The sequence below is a fragment of the Echinops telfairi genome, unplaced genomic scaffold (genome assembly GCF_000313985.2).
Source record: "Echinops telfairi isolate 266 unplaced genomic scaffold, ASM31398v2 ScPeMD7_7469;HRSCAF=8507_0, whole genome shotgun sequence".
NCBI classification, from domain to species: domain Eukaryota; kingdom Metazoa; phylum Chordata; class Mammalia; order Afrosoricida; family Tenrecidae; genus Echinops; species Echinops telfairi.
Window position 1 is genome coordinate 32,192,359 of NW_022111372.1, and position 5,533 is coordinate 32,197,891.

The window sequence follows — 5,533 nt, forward strand, 5'->3', positions numbered from 1 at the left end:
AGTCAAATCTTCCCACAATTCAACATCCCACTATTTTCTGGTTGTACTAAAAAATAAACAACCAGTAAATGATTTCACATCTTAAAAAAAAAAAAGCATTTACACTAAGAAAAAAAAATGGGATGAATTGAGATTTCCTTCTTAAAAATGTTTCTAGAGCTACTAAAAAACTTGCATTTACAAAATAGTTGATAAAAATATTCCTCTGGATTGTACAAGAAGGGAGACAACAGGGCCCACTGATAAGACATGATAAACATTAATCAGACTTGGCTTCTTTTTCTCCTGCTTCATCAGAGGCTGGACTCTGCAAATCAAAGGAAAAATGAAAGTCCAATTTTAGTGTCACTGCTATAATCTTACAATGTTTTTAGCATTTAACTAAATATAGCCTGTAATTATGTATTAAACGCTACAAAAAAAAATAAAAGACCCACTGCCACCAAGTTGGTTTTGATTCACAGCAACACTGTAGGAGTGAAATTGTCCCAGAGTTGCTGTGGATGGAAATCTGAACGGAAACATTGTCACATCCCTTAGTCAATGTGCCAAGCCCTTAAGTCATGGTGCCACCAAGGTTTACTAGGATTTAAAAAATAATTAAACAACATGTAGTAGAGAAGGTCTAGGAACCCTGATGGCACGGTGGATTAAGCGTCAGACTGCTAACCTCAAGGTATGTGGTTCAAACCCACCAGCTGCCTCAGGGGAAAAAGAGGACGCTGTTACTATAAAGACTGAGTATTTGCCGCAGAAACTCTGCACCAGGTGCTAGGAGTCAGAGTATCTCCGTGGCAGTGGGTTTGATGTTTCGGCTTAGAGGAGGTCAAGCTTTTGTTTTCCTCTCCCCATTTCTGACTGCGACTGGATTAGTTACGACAGGCACATCTAATTTAGTCAGAGACAATTGGCTACGTTGACAGGGGGCCACAAAAACAAAATCTTCTTGATTAGAAATGGAAGTAGGAAAAATATGCCAAGATACAAAGCAAATAATGGGAATGGACTAAAAAAACAGGTTTGTAAAGCAATACCCAAAATATAAAAACATATCAGATTCTGTATTCTAACAAATTACAAAATGAGTATTGATTGTAACTTGAGACTTCAATACTTTTTAACATGAAGAAAACGGAATTTTATGCCAAGTATGAAGATCTTTTAAAAAATGCACTCAAAGAACTATAGACACGGATAGTATATCAGTTACTAGTGAAATGCTAACTAAATTAAAATCCGTTTCTTGGAAGTCAATTCTCATACATACTTTCTAATACAACGTTATTCATAAAGTATAATCTGCATTCATTATAAATAGTAAGCAATTACCCCCCTCTGTAGAAATACGCAATTTATTATCTACTGTTCAGAGTGAAAAACCAACAAAACACTTCTGACCTCCTCGTTTTTCGTTTCTCCATTTTCAGCAGGTAAATCTTCTTTAGCTTCTTGGTTGGCTACTTCCGCCTGTTTCCCTTTTGCTCCTCTTTTCCCTTTTGCTTGCACTTTTTTGTCCGAAGATTTATCCTACAATAGAGTACATTTTAAGAAGAAATCTTACACCACCACATTCTGACTTGTTATATAGTTGCCATTCAGTCAACCTTAGTTGTTAGTGCTATAATATGTGCAAAACCTGGATCACTGGATATAGTTTTCATAAAGATAATATTAAGATTCGACACAGAAATTCAGGAAAACAATGAGTGTTAAGGAAAAATGTATTAGTATTTACATAGTTAGTTTTGGTAAAGAGCTTCTGATGCAGATTAAACCCGAAGTTCAAGCTTTATTTCACCACTGCCAGCGAGTCAATTCTGACTCAGACACTAAAGGACAAGGTAAAACTGCCCCTCCTCATGGGTTTCTGAGACTACATTTTTATAGCAGGAAGCCTTATCTTTCTCCCTCAGAAGAGCTAGTGGTTTCGAATTGATGACCTTGTGGTTAGCAACCCAACTCATAACCAACCATTATGCTACTAGAGTTCTTAATGAGTAGCTGAAAGAACCACTTTTGAGTTTTATCATTTTCATTTACATGTTCTGGTAGGGTGAGAGATAACCAGCAATGTTAAAGATTCGCACTTAAAGCGATTTTAAAGCAAGAGAAAAAAAACTGTGGGCATTATCCACTAAGATTGACAACAAAAATTTCTCTTATAAATAAAATATGCAGCAACAGCTTAAACAGTTAAGTCATAGGTAGGTAGTACAAAAGGACCCTATCAGTACACGAAGTTCAGGTAGTGGAGTGTACTTGGGCTGCAAGCCACAAGGTCAGTGGTTTAAACCCACCAGGAGCTGAGGGAAAGACAAGGCTGTCTACTCGTAAAGATTTAGCCTTAGAACTTATACAGAATTGCTGAGTTGGAGGTGGCGGTTGGGGATAGCTTTCTGCTCCAATAAAGATTTAAAACCTGAGAAATCCATAGGGACAGTTCTGCCCATAGGGTCACTAGGAGCCAGAATCAACTCAGTGGCCGTTGAGTTTGGTTTTCTGAGTTTTAGGATATATAAATTACTTAAACATATTTGAGGCCACCCTGCCATATAGATAATGAAAATGTTTACTAGAAATTAGTGGGATTAATACTTTAAGACTACATTTTTTTCCTTTTTATTTATTTGGGGAAGACTACACTTAAAAAGCAGTAAGATGGCTAATCTGTGAAAGGTTAGTTTATTTTCTAAAATTTAATTACTATAATCAGTACTTTGTTATCTAAAGAACTTACAAGATCCTGAGTAGGCTGGACTTGAAATAATACCAGTTTTATCATTAAGAGCTGGAAAACTAGATGGAACAAGATATAGCAACAAGTTTTCCTAATGCATGTTTCAGTTTTCAGAGTCCTGATGGCGTAGTGTTAGGCTGCGATCCAAAAGCTCAGCAGTTCGAAACTACCAGGCACTTGGTGGGCAAGACTGGGCTTTTGAGTCCCACAAATATTTGCAGTCTCACAACCTCAGAGAGTTCTAGCCTGTTCCCTAGGGTCACTATGAATCAGCACTGAATCAATGGCAGTGAGAAGGAAGATTGTGCAAGTCAGAACACAGATGCATATGCTTTGGAAAACATCTGTGTACTATGGTAATCAATCTACCAAGTGCTTCCTTCTGTTAATGGCTTTAAACAAAGCCAGGGCAATTGTGAACACAAAAACTTATTACAAAAATTAACTTCATGAATGAGGCCTTACCTGCTGGCCACTCACTGAGAAGAGAAAAATATAATGACTTATCTACCCACTGAGGGTAGAACTTATTTTCACTAAAAAATGTGTCTGAGCAGATTGAGAAAAAAGCAAAGACTCAAAGGAGATGGTTTATACATTGTTCGCACCAACATTCTGTAAGACTTTATGAAGTTTCAGGGACACATTGTGAATGCAGAGAATAATTGCAGTAATGGCGGCCTAAGAAAACGACATACTTCTTTTTGCTCTTAATGAGCTCTCAGAAACAGAACTTGGCTTCAATTTTTTTTGTTTCACAGCTGGTTTCCTGACAATTTAACAAAACAAAAAAATTTGTTTTAGATCAGCATTTAACAAAAGTATAAATTTAATAGTTCCTCAGCATCAAAAAAAACGCTTACAAACAACTTAAAGTTCCAACTAATTTCTAGGAAAGAAGTGATAGCAACAAGAAAATAATTATTTTTAATGAGACTTCAAATAGCCACCTCTTTTTTGAGTGAACAATTAATCAGTACCCTGTAAAGCTTTGCAGAAAATGGCTCCAAAGCTATACACCCCAATAGTCTCAAAATGTTTAATGCATAAATTGCTAACTTTAAAGCTTATTAACATACAGGAGGAAGGTTCAAAACGTTAACGGAAATCTTCCATTATCTTTTCCTTCCATTTAAAAAAAACTTCTTGGAAGCTCCATTTTGTGTGTATAGAAGTATGAGAACAATTTTCTAAAGACCTGCAATCTGAACAGTACAGTCATAGGTCTATTCTTGAACAACCACCCTTCAAGTTAACCCAGTAATTCAAAGGCGGTTAAGAGCAAAATGATTACGGCAACACCTTTACCCATATTCGAAAATTAAATATGTTACAATAGTTATGTACTGTCCCATCCAAAATGGGAGCCCATACCTAGGCTTGGGAAAAGCTATACAGAACCACCTTCCCCACCCCTTTTTGGGCCTCATAACTTAGTGAAAAAAGAAGTCCACACAAATGGTGACATGATCTGACACACTATAATCATGGAAAGAGTGATTTTCCTTTGCAAGCCAGTTATCAACCATTAGCTAGTATTTTCATTTGTCACGTTTCCTAAAATTCTACAGCAGCATTAAAATGATGGTCTATTCATGGAGACCAAACAGACTTTATTCATCTTAATCACCCCAGACTAATGGTTACTTTATTACTTTATTAAACTAAAACCTATTGCTCTAGCAATAGTGACTCTGAGCGAATCAACACAGGATTTCCACGGCTTTTTAAAAAAAAGATCATTATATTGGAGTCTCTTACATCTCTTACAACAATCTGTGTTAATCTTATTTGTACACGTTGCCATCATTTTCTTAACATTTACTTTATATGTGAGCCCTTGGTATCAGGTCTTTCCCCCTCCATCTCCCTCTCCCTCCCCCATGACCGCTAAGGCAATAATATTTATGGGAGCAGAACGCCTCATCTTTCTCCAAAAGTACACTGGATTTGAACCGCAAACTTGGCGATTAGCAGTTCAATGTTTACCCTACAGCGCCACCAGGGCTTCTTGTTACTTATTAAAGGTAAGGTACTTCTGCTTTTTAAGGGACAAAGAAATCTAAATCGTTGACACTGACAACGTCACATGATCTTCGGTCGTCGCTGAGAATAGCTTTTTATTAAGAAAAGCCTCAGGTATTAGCAATCACTGTTGCATGTAAGTGGGAGCAAGCTGAAGTTTTTTACAGCCTGGGAAACTACCCACGCAATTCTTCCTACCCTGTGCTGCAGACTCCCAATCGATTCGATGGTAATGAATGAGCTACATTTAAGGCGCCAAGGTATTTCCACTGAAGTTTTAAAACCTACCTTTCCTGGTGCCTTTTTTGGCTTCGTCTCCACTTTTGCAGGCGAGGGTTTCTGAAAAGCAAAAGTGCCATTAAGTTTCTTCGCTGGGTACCATCCCACTGAAAACAAACAACTACCGTGCGGGACCTGCGGACTCAAGCTACTTACCGCTGACAATCTGGCCGATCTCCTCTTCGGCTTTGAGAGAGAAAAGCAAAAATGAACAGGGTGCAGAAGGAATGCCGCCTGAACGCAACCCATCCCCAAGGCCCCCTCACTTACCTCCTCCTTCACCGCCCCTTCGGCCGAGCTGACCTACCGAGAGAAGCAGACCAGCGAGTCAAACAAAGTGGCCGCGCGCGCCCCGCAAACAATGACCGGCCGGGTGACGTCAGCGGCTTCCCGCCGCCCCGTTCGAAATTCCCACCCAGATCTCGGGGGGCCAGCGCCGAACGTTCCAGAACGCTGGCCAACCCGCCCCTCCCCCCACGCCCGGGCCGACGC

At 39.0% G+C, this 5,533-nt stretch overlaps 1 non-coding gene across 1 annotated transcript; it reads right to left on the reverse strand.

The window, feature by feature from the left end:
• Positions 1–138: 138 nt before the first annotated feature.
• On the reverse strand, positions 139–5,351 carry LOC105978880. The gene is made up of 5 exons (XR_006679532.1): positions 5,312–5,351; positions 5,198–5,227; positions 5,051–5,101; positions 1,399–1,527; positions 139–307 (listed from the first exon to the last, which is right to left on the reverse strand). It is a non-coding gene; the product is annotated as an uncharacterized LOC105978880 (transcript).
• Positions 5,352–5,533: the final 182 nt, after the last annotated feature.